Source organism: Parasteatoda tepidariorum, chromosome X2 (assembly GCF_043381705.1).
Source record: "Parasteatoda tepidariorum isolate YZ-2023 chromosome X2, CAS_Ptep_4.0, whole genome shotgun sequence".
NCBI lineage: Eukaryota > Metazoa > Arthropoda > Arachnida > Araneae > Theridiidae > Parasteatoda > Parasteatoda tepidariorum.
The window spans coordinates 25,332,009-25,352,659 of NC_092215.1; positions in this window are offsets into that span (position 1 = coordinate 25,332,009).

The following is a 20,651-nucleotide window of genomic DNA, read 5'->3' on the forward strand; positions in this document are numbered from 1 at the left end:
TTTTTTAAAAAATATTTTAACTCCTTTGTAGCTTATATGTGGATCTGTAACGAAAATTTTTGGAATTTTGGAGAATAAAACACATTATTTAAACTGCTTTCAAAATATTTTAATTATAAATAATAACAACATTAATACTCGTTGAAATAAATTGAATCTTAAGAATTTAATATGCTTTTTCAGTTATCTCTTGATGTTCTCAGTGACATTGGTTGCTATCCAAAAGCATAAATCAGCAAATTGCCAAAATGGCATATTCATAGTTTTAATGAAGTGGTAAAATAATTAATGTTTGAATGTGCTCAGGTAGAACATGAACGTGAACATACGAAGCGCGTCATTTAAGTAACGACCGTGTAAAAATAAAAAAAAAACGAAAGAAACTTTTGAAGAAGTTAATTTATTTCCAGATTCTACTTAAGTTTTTCTATTTGTCAACATAATTGTTAAGTTTGTTTAAACACTTATAATGCCTTACAACTAGATTAAGAATACCCTCTCGATGGGAACTTGCCACCTGCTCCGATAACCAAGAGGTCACGGAAGTTTTCACGTCTTCGTCATCTTTGTAGTGGTTGCAGCCGAAATTATGTTTGAAATATTGGCAAAGATGAAAATCACTCGATGCAAGGTCAGGGATACAGGGTGAGGGTCCAGAACTTCTTAGCCAAAGGAGTCCAATTAACTTTTGATCTGAGCTGCTGGAAAATCATTGTCATGGAGATGCGAAATACCCCGTGACCACTTCAGTTGCTCCGTAAACTTTAGAAATCTGCCGGTGTTAGCAGCTGACAGATTTTTTGCTAACAAAAAAAATGCATCACTTACCATACCTCGTACGGAAAGGGCGATATAATAATCTTAAACATTTTAAAGACGTAAAACAGACCGTACAGGTTGCCTACACAGCCGCAGCTGTGAACAGTTGTTCCCAAGGAATGCCGGGGCGCATGTGAACAACCTTTACATCTACAGTATCCCCAAGAGATTTTGAGCACTCTGATTGAACTTCTTGGCATTGCCTTCTGTTGCGTCTTTTCGTAGTTCCTCCCCAATATCATTTCTCCGTAGTTTGTTCACAAAATGTAAATCAATCATAAATCAGTTCCAGTATATTTCTCATACTAATTTTGAGACTAATGTTAAAGTTTTGAACAAAATATAAAATAGCATCATCAATTGTCTTTTACTAATAACACATTTATTTAAATCTAATTTGCATTAAATTTTATTCTTATACTTTTCTTTATTTTTTAAAAATATTTTTTTGCACGTTTCAGTATGATATTTTTTAATATTAATGTTATGAATTTCAGGTAAACAACCATGTCTTGGTAACACATAAAATTAGTACAATGATTATTATTAAACATAAATTAAAGCTTTATTAGCTAGCTTTTATATAATAAATATAGGAATTAATTAATATTCAAATTGAATAGTATTATGAATCTCCTTATGCACTTATATATAGAAATTAAAACTTCTTACTTTAATTTATTAAGTATGATTGCAGAACCATTCAGTTCAGTTTGAATTCATTCTCATATTTCATAAACATTTTGAAATCTCATATAAGATTTTATAATGTATATAAATATTATTGTGAAATTATGCTTGATTATTTGAAAAAGAATTTATCATATCATGGAGGAAAATACTATTTTATAAAGGAATCCGATTTCCTTGTTGATATTTTGTTCAACTTCACTCTTATAAATATTGTTGCTTGACAATTAGAATTTTTTGAGAAATTTCTTTTACATTTTCCCTGCGGCACTGTCATAAACGCACAGTGGTGACAAACAAATAATTTCCTGCAATTAAATAATAAAAAATATTTGCAATTCAATAGAAATGTACTAGAATTGAAAGATATAATTTTTTGTAAATTTATTCTTTCATTACTCATGGACCATGGTATTAATTCAATGAGAATTTCATAATCATACACTTTGTTTTTGATGGGAATTATGCATCAAAATTTAATAAAATAAACATCTTAAAAGACAATTTCTTGATTATACTATAAATAATAGTTTTTCGGTATTATAAAACATTTAGCAAACAAAAGAAAACATTAAAAATATGTTTTAAGTAGGTAGGCATAATGTATATCGTTTAGTTTTATTTTATGGAAATAGATGGCGCCACTAATAAAAATTTTAAATTTAAAACATATTAATTTAGTTTTATTAATCCACAATAAATAAATTAAATATATATTTAATTCGATAAACATTGATTTAATTCAATAAATATCAAGTTAAAACTATCGAGTTTTCATTTCATAGTGAATATAAAAATTGAGCAAGGCAATTAACTTCGATTTCAATGTTTTTCAATAAATTAGAGTGATATTAGCTTGATAAGAATTCATGTATGCGTCAATCATAAATTTTACGAAAAAGCATTTCCCGTAAAAATTAAAAACACATTTTTTCTTCAAATAATTAAACTTGTTACTTCCCAACAAGCAAATCTCTCTCCTTGAAGTTTTGAAGTTCTAGAATTCCATTTCGTATTTGTAAGTTCCTAAATTCCTTTACCCACTTGTTGTAATCTTCTAAATTTAGAACATTGCTTCCAAGGGAAATAATATTTGTTGAAATAGTTTCTATTTCTTTTTTTAAGGAAGAAGGCAGTTTCTCAGGCGAAAAAACTAACATTTCAAATTTGAAAAACAAAAGGAGGAGAACAGAAATATCTCAATGCTGAAAATAGCAACCAGAATGAAATAGCCATACGTCACAGAAGGCGTTGCCGAGAAATCCAATCAGCGCGCTCAAAATCTCTTGGGGAAACTATAGATGTAAAGAAAGTTTACATGCTGTCGGGGTACGACGCAAGCACTCATTGCGACGCTCGCGCCACCTATTAGTGTGCACAGTGAAACGATCCTTACTTTAAAAAAAATCGTTTCGTATATATTAATATTTTTGTTTTGTGTATTAGAAATAATTTTAGATTTTTTTTCTTCCGATTTTCAATGTTAGAGAAATTGATTGAAACAAACATAGGTGAAGGCGAGACAGAAATAACGAAAAGCTAGTAGTAAAGCCAGCAAAGTTTTCGGGAGGAGTAAATCTATTTTCTTCTGCAAACTATTTAACAATATCTACCTTTTGCTGGGAAAGAAGCAGTTTTATATGTATGCTATAATTGAGAGAAAAAAAATCTCTGTAGTTACAGAAATTTAATTTTCTAGAAAAAAATTTTAGAAATAAATGTCTTTCGTACTAGTTTTTCCCTTTTCCGTCTTGGTATATGGGTGATTCTCACGAAACATGACAATTCGGACCAAAGAATTTCTTCAAATTTAAAGTCATCAAAATAATCTACAATTTTTTTCTGTATACTTCTTTAGCTACACTTATTAATATCTTATAGACAGCAGTGTGGTTTATTGACATTTGCCCGAGAAGAAAAATAAAATAGAAATTCACCAAATCATGAATGCCAGGAAAATGACAGATTACCTTAGAAGTTTAAAAAAAAGGCATTTTAAGTTAATAGTAACAACTCAACTTAAGCCTTTATGATAGATGGACCATAAATTGCTTAAATTAATTCTTTTTATCCACTGTAAAAGGAAACAAAAAAAATTTGCTGCTGATATGTACAGAATAAAATTGTGTATAATAATCAATCATTAAATAAATAAATAACTTTGATTGCACCCAAGCATATTACAATCATACATAAACTTGGTATTAAGTTAATATTTTCTTTCCCCCTTTATAGTATCAGCAGTTAAAAAGAATTTCTGGAAACACTTCAATGTTCTGGCATTCATAAGCCAGGAAAATGACAGCCAGGATAATGACAAATTCGCCATTTTATGGCATATAACTTAATTTTAATTTAATATTTTGGCCTAAGACGTTTATATTCTGCAGAAAACAACAGGGTTTCTTAAAATAACTCAGATAAATCTATGTAGTTTATGTTATCAATGATTTCACGAAAACAGGAAAATGACAACACAAAAACCTACTCACCTTGAAAAACTTTTTGAAATAGATTTTGAACCAGAAAATTGGTTCTTTACTCATGCAACAAGACATGTTCAGATAGGAGGGCATCTAATCAATCTATTAACTTAAGATTTTGATTCCTGGGGCTATCTATTTTGGTCGTAAATCACTAAATAAAAGTAGCCAAGAAAATGACAGATTTTCATGGGACAAACAAATTATTGACAGAAAAAATTATTTTAAACGAAGTTTTAGTAAACAATACCCTCTGCGTATGTTCTAGAAATGCTTACATTGGATAAGATAAAAAAATTAGATTTTGAAAAATGTATCGGAAGTTTTGATGCTAGTTGTTATTAGAAATATTGTTTGGGACATGCCAGGAAAATGACATTTTGATATTCAATTAAGATTTTTAAGTATACAAAACAGTCAATGCTAGTGCAAAGTCATTTTAAAATGCTAACAGCAATGCTATTTATTAATTTTTTTTAAAAAAAGTTCTTTTAGTATTATAGTATTAGATCTTGGAGCAAGGGACAGTGAATATCATGTTTCGTGAGAATCACCCATATATAGGCTTTCAGCCCTGGTAACAAATAAATAAAATAGTGATTCATAAAATTAAAAATTGGTCATTGTTTCGTTTGACATATCACTGCCAAATGAACAAGGAAGTCCAACATAGCGTTATGCACTGAGAAATACGATATCTATTCATATGGCGTGGTTAAAACAAAGGTTTCAGTAAGTGTCTTTAAGGCCAGTAGCTTTGACTAATAAAAAAAAAAGTTTAAACAAACCTTTACCATTCTATGAAACCTTAACAAAATGTTGCTAAACGTAATTGCATTTTCAAGATATAAAATAAAGAACCTTAGGTTATTAAATGTAAGAATAGAAAACTACATGCATGATAAATGTAATTGTAATTATGAGAGCAATTAAGAGCTGTTTGATTCAAAACTATCTGAAATTCCCCTTTATTCATTGGTGAAATTTCCAATTCTTTTTACAGCAATTGAATATCATGAAAAGTTTTGAATAATTGATTAATTTAACTCAAAAATTCCAGAATCCTCTCTTTTGAATAAATACATAAGCTAACAGGAAGGAACTTTCAATTAAACACCGATCAAAGGGTAATTATCATTATTTGAATTGAAGATTAAAGTTTACTGAACCTTATAAATGGAAAAGAAAGAAATTGTAATAAATAGAAAATAAAACAAACAAATTTTTCTCTTTTACGGATAATTTAAAGATATGGGAGAGTTAATTACATTTATACAAATTCCTAATTATCTGTTGTTTGAGAAAATAAGTTTAGTATCAACAAGGGATTTAAAAGAGATATTTTAGAATTTAGTAAAGTATCCATACTTTTTAAATAATTTTCCTTATTCAAGAAAGTAACGAATTGTTTTCAGATATTTAGGGAGTCTAGCAATTAATCTTATTTAACAAAAAACAAAGCAAATTGCACATATTTGAAACATTTAAATCCACTTCATGAACAATAAATGTGCATAAGACTTAAATATTTTAATGAAACATTAATTTCATTTGATTTATCAGAATCCCTAATTAACAAAATCGCTAAGACCTATATGTGAGATATTTTAAACAATAGAACATTGCATCGATTAAAGAATAAAGTTACGAAGTTTCATTATGAACTAATTAGTATGATCTTTTATATGTATTTTAGTGTTGTTCTTTGTAACTATTACTTTACCTTTTTCCACAAAGGTACACTAAAGCAAATTTTCTAAATTTGTTCGCAAGTACTTCAAATAAAAAGGGTTCCGCGTTTGTGAGTTCCGACTCTTTTTCCCTCAAAGCAATAAATTAATCTTCCTTTCAATCTAAATATATTGTGTATTTTTAGAAGGATTTTAAATAGTGTCAGTCACTTATAACGAATATTTTTCATTTATTTATTTATTTGAACTTGCGTCGTATTTATGACATAGTTAATTATAAGCAACAACGTTAATTATTTGCATAAACAATACTTATAATTATTTTATTTTTTAATTTTATGTCAAAAATTTGTTTTGGCATTTTTAACATTATGTGCTTGTTTTTAGAAAAAATAAACACGTTTATTTTTTTCCAACTTCATATATTTGCGCAAATAAATAATAAAAATTTAAAAATTATTTTTGATTATTTTTTTTGCTTTTTTTTGATAACCCAAGCGGACCAGACCATGCGCGCGAACATGCAGATCTTTCTTCTATTATGAAGAAAGATCTGCAAGAAAGATTCTTTCTTCTATTATTTCTTCTAATTATGAAGCTAAAGATATGTTTCTATTTTCAAGAACATTATTATTTCTAATGTAAGGGGAACTTCTGTACAGAGAAGTCGACCTCATTTTGAGAAAATAACAATTATGCTTCCCGTTTTAGGGTTGGGAAAACTCATACGAATTTAACAAAAAAACTAAATTTTATTATTTATAGAAATTACTAAAAATTATGAGCAATTATTTCAATGAGATCTTGTCTTATATATATTTATTCAATAATATAATTCAAATTATCTATACTTGACTGTAGAAAAAGACAGTGTTTTGATAAAAATACTAGAAAATTTTGACGAAATTAAGTCATTAATTTACCATTTCCAATTTTCTGATTTGCTTTCAGCAGTCAAGTTTCAGATGGTTTTATTTCTAATTGCTTCTGGATTAAGATTGTTGCTAATTTTCCATGATATTATGGTCTCAGGTGCCCCGAAATTTTTATTAGAATACCGAAATGTCACTTTGTTCATCTATTATCTATACGTTGGATATGATAGAAATTTATTTAGGAAAGAAAATAGATTTGTTTAAATATGTTGTAAACACTAGTATTAATTATTTAAGAACAATAACAAATTTGTAGTAAATTCATTTGAAAAATATTTAAGAAATTTTTTAAATGATTTTTAAAAGATTATAATAAAATTAAATATGCCACCATGAAGATGTTGATTAAATTGGGAAATTTTTCCTGTTTCAGGAGATTTTTCGAATAGATCTCAGATACTTTCGTATCGCTGCCTTCTAATCTTTTTTTTCGGTCCAAGAGATAGATTTTCTAATGGGGCATTTTTTGTCGAAATCTACAAGCTTAAAAACGTTATATAAAACAGGGAGTCACACAAATAATGCGATAGACTTCTAGGGGAGTTAGGGCACATCATCTGCATTAAAATTACCTGGAAACCAATGCATAGAAATGCCGTCATACGCCACTAGGGTCAATTCCCCATTAAGAATTATTTCTTAATGAGCTTCTAAACATGGGCTTGTGACATCTCTAGTGACGTATGATGAAATTTTCGAGCATGAGTTTCAAAGAAATTTTAATCCATTTAGTAAGCCCTATCTCCAATGAATGATTTGTGGTAACATTTACACAACCCTATGTTATGTATAACGTTTTTTAACTTAAGCATTTCGGCAAGAAATAGACTAAAAATGTCATTAAAGAAATCTTTAGTTTTAGGATCAAAATTAATTTCAGATTTGATAACCCCACACGTGAATAAGGCAATATAATGTATTTGCATAAATGCAATATAAAATTTTGTTCCCCAGTGTTATAATGAAATAAATTATTATTTTTTTTAAAAAATATGAACTTTCCTCAATTCTTTGCTGCATAAATAAAAGTGTAGATAAAAACTGCTTGTTTCCGAAAGAAATTATATAATTTAAAAATGTAATTCGCTAATGCACGTTAAAGTAATTATTAACTAGTTAAAAGTAATTTATTATTCTGTAATTCACAGACACAAATAAAGAAACTCGAATAATTACGTTTAATCATCTTAATTATTCATTTATCATTTATTAATTAATTTCATCACCTGTTTATTTAACTTATTTCCACGAGATGTATTGAATAGTTTGAAGCAATGAATACCGTAGATGATAATTTAATCTCACTTTGATTAAAAATTCTGTTTGAAATCCTTCATAAATAAGTAGTTGACAAAAAACAGTACTAATACTAATACATTTAATTTGTCTAATTACTTGCTTACTTTAATTATTAATAACTAAAACGCCTAGTGCAGATTTTAAATAATTTTTTCTGGATGTAAATTCAAACAAAACGTTAAATTTATTCATGAAAAAATTTAGATGCATATAAATCCCATTGGGAATTAGTTTGGAAAATAAAACTGTACTTACGATAAAATAAATGGTACATTATTTAAACAAATTTATCATAACATAAATTTAAATATAAAAGATACAAATATTTCGTTATTTTCCTGTGTCTTAGAATTTTAATGAATCTTAATTTAAAACAATAGAAGACATTAAACGTATTTTCTTTTATCTGTATCAGAACTCCATCTGTCTTTTCTTATATTGAACATTCCAGAACAAAGAGAAAAAAAAGAAAATCTTGATTAATGATTTGCATCTTTGTTCAAAAGATTTGATAACGAGCCATGATTAATGAAAACGCTGGGAGAATGTGTCGTAACTTTTTTTTCTCTGTTTCTCTTATCTTAATGAATGTAATGCTGGATATTTGTAGATGTGAAATACTTTTCGTGTTTAATTTTCACATAGTTTCAAATTCAATAATTCTTTTTTGACACAAATAAAAATGAAATTATCCGGAATTGCTATCATAAGTTAAACGTAAATATTTGATTCTGACAGAAAATAAATGGGTTTCATTTTATTATTATTATTTTTTTTTAAAAAATCTCTCACTCGCTACCTCATTGTTTTAAAATGAAATATCATTTTTTTTTACTTCTCCAGACACTTTTTTCGCACGAAAAATTATGTTGCGATCACATCGACATATAGTATTATCGACATTTGACTGACAATCCAAAGCAATTTTGCGGTTCTTTATATTCACCGCAGTAGCCTTGTTATTTTTAAATTTAGCCAGAAGTCAAGAGATGTCTTAGATCAAAAATTGGGACAAAATCACTCCTCTCTTTGGAGATATTTTGAAAGAAACATATCCTTGTTTGCGTTACGTGCCTAAGAAAACCAGGAAAAACATCCACTGTAAAACCGATTGCAATTAATCCCAGCCTATGATCCGTCTAAAGACCTGATTGCTGAGTAGCACCGCTTTCGCGCCGCAAGCCCGAGGTTCGCACTCTGGGAGATGGCGAGGCTGCCTCTGCCTTTCATCCATTCAGAGGGTCCATGAAATGAGAACCAAGCATGCTTGGGATTTTAACAATGGGTTTCCCTACGCCTCCTATAACTGAAAGCCTACACACGGTTTCTTAGTGGTAGTCCGATCAGACTACTAAGAAGGTAAATCAATTTACGAAAGAGCCATTTAATGGAAGATCTAGTAAAAATAAGCCAGTGGTAGCAAATATATGTCTAAAAATTTGTTTAATTGGTGAATATTATTGGTTTGTCTTATTTACTTGCCAGCCAATACATATTCAATTCTCAAATATATATGACAAATTTCTCTGAATTACTTGTAAAATCATAATAAATCATAATCAATCAAAATCATGAAATAAAAATTCAAACGGGTTTTGTAATTTTCCTTACAAAACTCGGAATGCGTCAAAATGACGCGTCCCGTAAACCTAGTGTTAAAGATCAATACTCCAAAAATGAAAGAATTTCCAAAGACTAAGTCAAACATCGAATGACATTAGCCTGAGTACCCTTGTATTGTATTTGTTATGAGTTTTTTTTTAACCCTTTGACGATCAGGGAAATGAGCAATTTTTGCTTCATTAACTCGCGCAGTATTACGAGCAAGCAGTAGTCGAAAGTGGCAGCTGTTTTCCCCCGCCGCTCTTCCGAAAACGTCACCCTTCTCTGGCGAGGCCCAACTGCTCCGCTTTCTGGAATTGTTATAATAAAGTGGTAGCAAATTCGTAGGAGAAGGACAGTTACGCATACTTTGTAATTGAGTAACCAGTAGGTTGTTGCTTTAACGTTACATTTTATATGATACTTATAATTTTTGATATTTAGTGGTGAAAAGATTACTTAAAAGAAAAAATACTAAACTGAAAGTAACTTGAATTTCGCTACCTCTAGAAAATACTATTTTACAAAGCGGGGCAGTAGATAGCTCACCTCACGCGTTTTAAAAATTTCTTAAAGTGTTTGTAGTACACAGATAACAGTTTTTACGTACTTTAAAATAATAAATGATAATTATTAATAGTAAATTATAAATGATTATAATCAATTCTATAAATAATAGTTAATTATAAATAAAAGACAAATACTAAATTGAAATGACTAAATAAATACAACTAATGTAAAACTTTATGAAGCATTTAAATACAGTAATTACCTAAATACTCTGAACAAAGTCTACATCAGACTCAAAACCTGATAAGCTTTCTGTATCACAATCATAATCATCATCATAATTATCTAACTTTCGCTTTTCAGCCATTTTACTTTACAAACACTCTAAAAAACGAGGCCAAAATACGCATAAAATGAATAAGGTAAAAAAATAAATTCCCCCTTCATTATGAAAAGAAATTCATGGAACCCGTACTACTGCCTTCTGTAGGCAGTAAAACTAACTACGTTTCGAGAGAAGGATTCGTTTTAAACGTAGTTTATGCAGAATAACAATGGCGAACGAGCTCAGCTCGTCAGCGCGCATTGGGGAGAAATTTCACTGCGCGAGTAGTGCTCGTTACTAACCTACATACCTGCCAACTTTTACGCATTTGGCGTAAAATTTTATTTCTATATTTAAAGTGGTAGTAAAATGTATGCTTTCTATATATTCCTTGCATTTGTAAACTTAATTTATAATATTTTTGATGCACCACTATTTTTAATTAAATTAAGCATATATATAAATATGTAATAGTGTTGTTGAAAATTGCGTAAGCTTGTTCAAAATACAGCTTATTTTTCTGCCTATAATTGCAGTTTATATTCCATTTGACTACCACTGGCGAAAATCATCCTTGAAAGGATTAAAAGTTGGCAGGTATGTAACCATTACGGTCGAAATCTTGCTCCCGAGCGGAACTCGTCTGCGCTCATTATGAAGCACGATTCGATTGCGAGCTGAACTCGTTCATAACCGTCAAAGGGTTAAGCAATAGTAGTCATTGTATTACCCTTGACATTATTAAGCATATTTACAAACAATAGCGCATCGAATTTAATAAAATAAAATTGTGATTTTTATATCAAGTCAGCTTGCAGTTTCTATTTTCTGCTCTCTCTTTCACGGAAGATGATTTTCTGCGGTAATTACATAGCTGAATTTTATATATGCAACAATAGCTCATTTACATTTGCGAACACTTATGAACATCACTGGATACTTATGCAGAGATGCCAACTTGCTCCGGACAGCAAATATATATTTAATAGTGGTAGTTTTTCAATTGTGTTTCTTGGTTTAATAAGTTCAATTTAGTAGAGTTTTATCCCCCACTATTTCTAACTAATTCGTAGGCTTATATAATTCACCACTTTCAGAGATGCCAACTGCTCCGGACACGCCAAAATAATTAAAAAAAACGGCAAATAACTACAAAGTAATTTTTGTAAATGTTTGACTATTTCTGCTTGCTTTTTATAAGGTGTAGCATGACATAAATTCTATAAGGTGGTGAATCATATAAGCCTACGAATTATTTAGAAATAGTGGCGGATAAAAATCTACTAAATTGGATTTATTAAACCAAGAATCACAATTAGTATACTACCACTTTAAAATATATATTTGCTGTCCGGAGCAAGTTGGCATCTCTGCACTTTAGAATACTTAAGTCATGCTATACCTTTTAAAAAGCACGCAAAAATAGTCAAATATATGAAAAATTTACTTGTAGATATATACCGTTTATTCAATTATTCCGGCGTGTCCGGAGCAGTTGGCATCTCTGCTTATGAGATTTACGTATAGATACTTGATCATAATCTTTTTAAATCCCATTTATTAAGCAAATAATCAGAAAATTTTAAGATTTTGATAATAGGATTTTTTTCATTTTTTTGTTAAAAGAAAGATTGTTGATAGTTGCGTTTAAAGAAGTCAGCATGGTCAGTATTGGCAATTTTTGTTCATCATTCTTCAATATTTTATTAGCGTTTTATTCAAAGAATTAATAACAACATAAAGCGTAGATGTTGGCAGAACTGCTTTTTGTAAGCTTATTTAGCTGTTAAATGTGTAAGAAGTTTTCATAGTTGCCAACTTATACGGCAGTTGAGAAATGCGATAGTTGCCGTTGAGAGATTGGCCGTTGATCACTTTGTGGTAGCAACATTAGCGTTTTGGCTTATTAAATCTCGAAGTTTAAAGTTCTATGCTATAAACTTCCACGACGAATCAATAATTTAATGAAAATATATAGATAAGATCTATTTGTTGGCTAATTATGCTTATAGATAGTCTTTTTCAACGATCGTACAAGTTGACAGGTAAGAGATTATTTTTAGAAAATATTTCCAACTTTCATTGTTGTTTAGTTACCACTTTGTAAAATCTTTTTCAGCCATCATGCATGTTGGCAGATATATTCATTATTTATTTTCTTTCTTTCTTTATTTATAAAAAATTGGGCACCTGGGCCGCGCAGAAGGCCTAGAATCATGAAATAGTATAAAAAGTTAAAATAAGAGACAGTTTGAGTTCAGCAGTCTATGGGGTGGCTGTTTCATTATTTATAAGTTATTATTATATTAGGTCAACCTGTCCGAAAGTAAAAGACCTCATTTTCAGTAATGCTTAGTGTTCATTTATAAAAAAATAATGGTAGAGTATTAATCCTCTAACTCAATGTTCATGATCTACCTTAACACTTTCATGTCCGGTGACACCACCGTGTTGTCACGTGAAAACCAAACGTTAGCCGCCGGTGACAACACTTTGGTGCCATACGCAAGCCATACACTAACAGCCGGTGACAACACGTTGGTGCCATGTCCAAGCCAAACGTTAGTGGCCGGTGACAACACATAGAAGTCGCGCGTTGCAACCTGATATTCATGTGACATTTTGTCAAGGGACAATAGAGTATAGGGATGCCAACTGCTCCGCTTTCTGAAATAGTTTTAATAAAGTGGTAGCAAATTAAGTGGTAGCAAATTATATAGTAAAATTCGTTAAAGAAAGATAGTTACGCCTACTTTGTAATATAGTAACCAGTAGTTTGATGCTTAAACGTTGCATTTTATATCATACTTATAATTTTTGATATTTAGTGGTGAAAAATTACTTATAATGAAAAATACTAAACTAAAAGTAACTTAAATTTCTCTACCACTAGAAAATACTATTTTACAAAGCGGAGCAAGCTACACGGAACCGGTAACATGGTAAACTTATCACTAAATATATGCGGACCGCAGAGACTTAGAATGTATGGCGCAAAGGAGCATGTGCATACATGTTCAAAATAGCAATGAATTCAATGGCACTAAATGGTACATCTGATATACACATTTAAGCCGTACCATTTTTTTTATAACGGCACTTTTGCATAATTAAATAAATTATTGGGTGTATTCCTTCACAGACGGAATTTTNAATTATAACTCCGCCCACAAATAAACTGCTAAAGAAATACTTTGATTACCAGTTTTATCTTCTTACCCTGATTGATACGGTATTTTGCTGTCACGTATTTGTGACAGTCGGCGCGAAAGGGTTAAATAAATTATTGGGTGTATTACTTCACAGACGGAATTTTTCGAGAAATCGTACGATTAGGCACTTTTTCATTAAAATTTATAATATTTAACATAACATTAATTTAACATATATCATATTTAACATACTTTAACACCTTAATCTTGAGCTAGATTTATTATTTAAAGTTAAAATGTTTACGTAAAATCATAAATGTCATTTCTCAATAGGAGTTTTTCAATTACCGTACAATAAAGCACCGTTAAGTTAAAATATCAATTTTCAATGCACCTAAATTCAATCAATTCTTTTTAATATTTCTTCATTGTATTACCGAAGTTTCCTATTTTCTGTGTCTTTAATAGTGAAATGTTTTCCATAAAACACTCTCATATTACACTATACCACTTCCAGGAATCTAGAAGATAATTTTAGTTTCTTTCTTAGGACTCAAAGAAGATTTGAAGAGGAGGAAAGAAGCTCTTTTGAAGAAGCTCTTTTAATTGAAGTAGAACTATTATAGTCGTACCGACACTCATTGAAAAAAATCTCATTCTGTCTTTCTTCTTTCTTTTTTTCTTCGTCAGAAATTTTATGAACTGAGAATCGTCTGATTATAATGTCTTTGAAGTCTTTTGAAAAAGCAAACCTTTATCATTTTTACAAGAAGAAACATGGTTTCATTTTGGCAGCCTTCAGTTCATTATTAAATTCAAAAAGCGTAAATGTCATGTATTTGTTGCTAGATGGTAGCTGAAGAAAATTTGCATTTGCATAGTTGCCAACTTATACGGTCGTTGAGAAAGAATTGTTTCAGTGGTAGCAATATTTTGGCGTATCAAATCCGTATCAAATCTCTTTAAAGTTTCAAAAAAAATTAAATAAATAAACTACCACGACAAATTTAACAAAAAATGCAAATAAAATCTATTTGTTGGTTGTTTGCAGCGATGCCAACTTGCTCCAGACTGCAAATACATATTTTAAAGTGGTAGTTTATCAATTGCGATTCTTGGTTTAATAAATTCAAGTTAGTAGATTTTTATTCACCACTATTTCTAAATAGTTCGCAAGCGTATATAATTCACCACTTTGTGGTACTTATGTCATGCCATACCTTTTGAAAAGCAAACGAAAATAGTCAGATATTTGCAAAATTTACTTTGTAGTTAAAAAAACAATTTAAAAAACAAAAAATACGACGAGAAATTGTAGTGCGGATTGCATAAATGCTGAATCATTTATATTCGTACTAATCACGAATGAATAATTTCATTGAAAAACAGAGCGGGAACGAAGTAGGTTTGCAGCCACATTTTAAACGTTAGTAAGAATTGCAGAAATTTCAAAAACGGATTTCAGGGTACCCGCAGTCCTTGTAAAATTTTAGTAGTGATAGTAAATTAACGTTAATGTTTCAAGTTATATCTTGTTTTAACATACCACTTTGTCGTTAATTGGTTTAGAATCTTGAACTTACACTGTATTAAACATCTGGGCACCTGAGGCAACGCCTCCTATAACTGAAAGGCTCTGCACGATTTTTTATAGATAGTCCGATCAGACCACTGTAAAGGATATCCACTTTCCGAACGAGTCATTTAATACAAAATTTAGTTAAAATAAGAAAGTGGTAGCAAATATATGACTGAAAATTTGTTTTATTTATGAATATTGTTGATTTGCCTTATTCACTTGACAACCACTACAGATTCAATTCTCAAATATATATGATAAATTTCTCTCAATTACTTTTATAAAAGGTCTTGGGTACATGCGCACAACTGGTTCACTTTTTAAGCAGTCTGCGCGGACTACTTATAAAAGACCGTGTGGAGGCTTTTTGATGTAGGAGGTGCTGCCTCAGGCCGCCTGCGGTCCTTTTCCCATTCATCTTTAGCTTGATCTTTGTGGTGCTTCGATGAGGTTGTGGAATGCAAATGAAGTAAATGGCTTAGAATCATTCGTTGTAGTGAAACTGGGCGTCTGAGGCCTTACAGCCCTTTTCCCATTCATTTTGAAATTTAACTAAGAAACATACATGACAAAATTAAAGTTTGGGGAGCAAATGGAGTTCTTGAGAGAAGAAAAATGGCACTTTGCCATTATTAGGCAATAACAAAATTGCAAGTAATAAAAATGTACATGAACAAAGGTAAAATTAAAGTACAATGGAAAAATAAATATTAATGAATATTTACAGATTGGAAATACATGCAAAAGGGGGGCGAGTTAAAGGAATGTGAGGATGTGTGTATATGTGTAAGTAAGTGTGGCTCTGTTAAAGTAGAGACCCGGCCGTCCTGGTAATTACCACTCGTGCCAGGTAGCTCTCTAAACTTAAATTACAGGGATTTGCTTACTCCTGATCAGACCCCTAGGGGTTGCTCTTTCACAGGGATAAGCTGAATCTGCGTGTGAATAACTCAGTGAGTGTTTGTGTTGTTAAATGTTAGTATGATATCAGAAGTGTAATGGTTCAGAATCAGGAATTTTCATGCAGATATACTTTCTTTGGAAGAAATTTTTTTGTGGTGGTCACACAGATATTAAATTATCGACATTTGTTTAATTTTCGTCATCGCTTTTTAACATTTACAAGGCCCATGGGAACCCTAGTATTTTTATTTGTCCGGCCAACACCAGTATATATTGTAAGGAAAAAATAAATAAAATAAGTTTGGGTTTATGCATACTTGCCAACTTTCACTCCTTCCGAAAATGGATATTCAGAGTGGTTGTAGAACAATAAACGAAAAACAATCTGACTCAAAAATATATCTATATTTTGATGCCGTTGAAATTCGCTTGCGCAAGGATTATTATGCTTTCATATATTTATTGTAATTATTTATATGTAGTGGTGGTCAAACTCATTTATAATTATCATTAAAATTCAAAAAGTTAATTGGAATAACCTGTGTATTGCTACCACTTTAAATATGAAAATAAAATCTTCCGGGAAATCCGGAAGAGTTGGCAGGTATGTTTATGAGTTTAGTGCTAAGGGTAGCTTCGCTACCCAGGTGCCCAATAAAATTAAAACATTAGGACTAGAAGATTAGTGAAATTCTATTTATTTATTTTTTTTTTGGAAAAAAAATTGTGATGCACTTACATTTTTTCTCAACTGTAAGACAATTATAAAAATAAAAACAAAAATAAAAACAAGTACGAAAAAATGAAGATTCGTAGTGTTTTAGAAATCTATGTTTAATTGCAAAACTTCCTTTTCAAGAGTAAATGTATGAATAAATGTCTTCAATTTTAGTTAACCCTTTCGGGACGGGCGAGTCATAAATGCATTTGTATCAGTATTAGGATGGTAATAATTAAAAAGCGGTAGCATAAGTTTGGGCATAGCTAATTTGCCAGATTTATTTTTGCTTTCACTTTAACTGCTTTTGCTTTCACTGATAGAAGTGTAACTATACAGTTTTTAATTCGAACTGAATAGTGGTAAATTAAATAAAGCAAACTATAATTACCGCGCCCACAAATAAACTGCTGAAGAGCTACTTTGGTTACCAGTTTTATCTTTTTACCCTGATTGATACGGTTTCATGTTGGCACGTATTTGTGACTGTCGGCGCTAAAGGGTTAAATGTTTGACATTTATTTTAAACAATGACCATGTTTACGTGCATATAGTTTACTTGCTTCACGTTTTTACATTGACCAAGACAATTTTACCCAGAAGTAAAATGACAAGTGGATTACATGGAACCGAGTTGGCCTAGGAGATACCTTTGAGAAGATTATTTTGAAGTGGCCAAGGCTCATTTTCCCACTTGGTAACCAAGGTTCGAATCCCAGTGATTGCTGATTGAAACGAATTCTGCTTTCGGCACGCACAGACTATAGTGCTGAAATAAAATATTCTCAGTGATTGAGGAGGTCATGAGTTAAAATTCCCATGCCGTCAGGCTAGCAATGAGGGGTTTTCGTGGTATTTTTCGCCGAGTTACATAAATAGAGGCAATATTTATAAAAAAAATCCGAGGAGGAGGCTAATTTATCACAATGATTTATCCAGGTAGGGTTCAAAACTTCAAGGCCATGGATTTTAACACTAATAGTCGTACGTTTAAAATTGATTGTTAAACACTGGCTATAAAAAAAATTAATTAACTAGAAGCTGATATTTAATTTCCATTTAGCTAACATTTGAAAACGCAGTGATATAACGGACTTTCAATTTATTTGTTAAAGTTGTTTTATTGCAAATAATGTAGACAATATTATTCTATATTAAAAATTAAATATATATATATATATATAATTATGTAAGCTTTACGACCACAGGAAATGAGAAATCTGCCGGAAACTTCAAAAGATCTGGCAGATATGGATTTAGCATTACTACGCGTTTATAAAAATAGTTACTCATAATTATATTTTCACACGCTATTTTAAATTCTAACTACAAGCCCAGTAAACTTTTCATGTTATAATTTGTGATATTTTGGCCAAAGAGCGAAATAAAACTAAATGATTGCAGCACATGTGCAGTAAAATATGATTTTCGATTATGTGCTTTTGAATAGGTACTCTATTAATGTTCACACTTTTTTTTATGAAACCTAGTTTATAATGCAATCGAAAAGTGTGCAAATAAATCGAAGCACCCAGAATAACTTTTGATTTATTTATCGGAATTTTAAGATCTAGGACATCTTTAAAATTCAGTTTCTCTGGAACTATTCAACTGATTTTTTTCAAATTTTGAGATTTGCAATTACATTTTTTAAAATGATGTTAAAATTTGTATACCCTACTTTTCAGAAATTTATTATTATTTTTAAATAAAATAATAAAAAAATACTAAATAATCACAATAAATAATTTTCTTACTAAATAATTTTTTGCGTGCTAATTTTATAACAGCATGTATTTTCGCTGGAATTCGCAAGAAGCATGGCGAAATTAGAAATAAGGGGTTCAAATGTTTGACAGCTTTCCTGACCAAACTATTAGAATCAAATCTTCCAGAATGCGGCTGCCCATCACCTCCTACATCAAAAAGCCTCCTTACGGTCTTTTATAAGTAGTCCGCACAGACTGCTTAGAAAGTGAACCAGTTGTGCGCATGAACCCAAAGCCTTTTATAAAAGTAATTGTGAGAAATTTATCATATATATTTGAGAATTGAATCTGTAGTGGTTGACAAGTGAATAAGGCAAACCAATAATATTCTTAAATAAAACAAATTTTTAGTCATATATTTGCTACCACTTTCTTATTTTAACTAAATTTTGTATTAAATGACTCGTTCGGAAAGTGGATATCCTTCACAATGGTCTGATCGGACTACCTATAAGAAAACTGTGTGGAGGCTTTCAGTTATAGGAGGCGTTGGGCTACCCCCTCTACCTTGAAGGGAAAGGTATTCATCAGAAGAAAGGTATGTTTATTATTCAGATAAAAGTACGTTTTTGTGCCTAATTTCGTAACTTAATAGAACGTGTGTACTAAATGATTAGTAGTTTTGAAATAATCTTCTCAAACAATTAAGTTTGAGTCCTAGTACGCGAAAATCCGATTATTAGGATAAAAAGTTTCTTTCTTTTTTTTCTTTTTTTTTGTGCAATTCATGAAACATTGTATGTACATCATATGGAAACAAAACAAGAAATTTTTACTTGTAAAACTTATATATTTTTAGATATATTTTTCTTATCTCTTTTCTTCTTAATATTTAAACAAAACCATGTTTTCGAATGCTCAGCATATTTTTACGCAATTAAAATGCTCAGCATATTTTCATGCAGAAAAGTCTTACATTTTTTAAATCAAATGCAATGCAAGTATTCAGTGTTTGGCATAAGAAAAATTTCTCTTTAGATTACAGAATCAAAATTGCTCGCCAACGAACACTTCGATTCAAATATTGAACCACATATATTTTAGGATTTTCTTAAACAAAAATTTTAAAGTTGTTTTTATACTTTACAAAAAATAAAACTTTGCTAACAATTTATCACTCAGAAAGTTCTTCTAAAGTACCCAAAAAAGCTCGTTGAGCAGTTCGTCAAACAGCAGCTGTGAATGACAGGTACCCAAGTACGATATGCTTAAAGAATAGATTTGAAATTTGAGTTTGCTTAAAGAAGAATCTCTTAAACAGCTGGTGAAGAAATTTTCTCTTACACACTTCTCAAGGGTCTATATAGTGAAAATTTAAGGAATACTACCTTTCTTTTTCAGAATAGAATTTTTTTTTCTGAAATTTATTTTTAAAGTCTGTTTATTTTTGACTAAGAAAATAGAATTTCATTTTAATCATCAGAGTAATTTTTTTTCTTCGATATATTATGTATACTTCTATTTTAAAGCAAATTTTAATTCTTATAATTTCTTTAAACTAAAAAGAGTAAACGCTTTTTTAGAACAGAAAATTTAAAATTACAATTTAAAAAAGTAAAAAAAAATATTAAATAATATAAAGACTGGCAGCAAATTAATTTCTTTTATGGAAAATGCCGTAAGTGTAAATCTTAATATTACACTAATATCTATTCATTTTTTAATCTCAAATAGGTCATGTTAACAATGTTTTAAATTTAAGTTACACCAATAACTAAAATATTTAATTAGATTAATAGGAATCTCTTTAATTTTTTCGTAAAAGTATTTTTTTACGGAATAAAATGCTGTGTTTTTGCAACAGTAATCTTGACTGTGTTATGCATTTTAGGGTATATATATAACTAAACTAAACTCAGCGGCGCGACAGACCTACAGGGCCAAGGCCTACTGTGCCCATCTCGGTTTTCTTGACCTTGGGCTATGTGGTGCTGGAGCAGATGTTCCGGTCAAGTGGTCAGCCGAACGCAGAATCCCCTGTGTTTAGTTCCCAAGCATGCTTGGTACTCATTTATCGACCCACTGAAGGGATGAAAGGCTGAGTCAACCTTGCCAGGCTCGAGGATCGAACCAGGGACCTGTGTACGACAGCTCGAAGCGCTACCGCTCAGCCACCGGGTGTCAGGGTATCTATCTATATCTGTCTATATATATATATATATAATTGATACGGTTT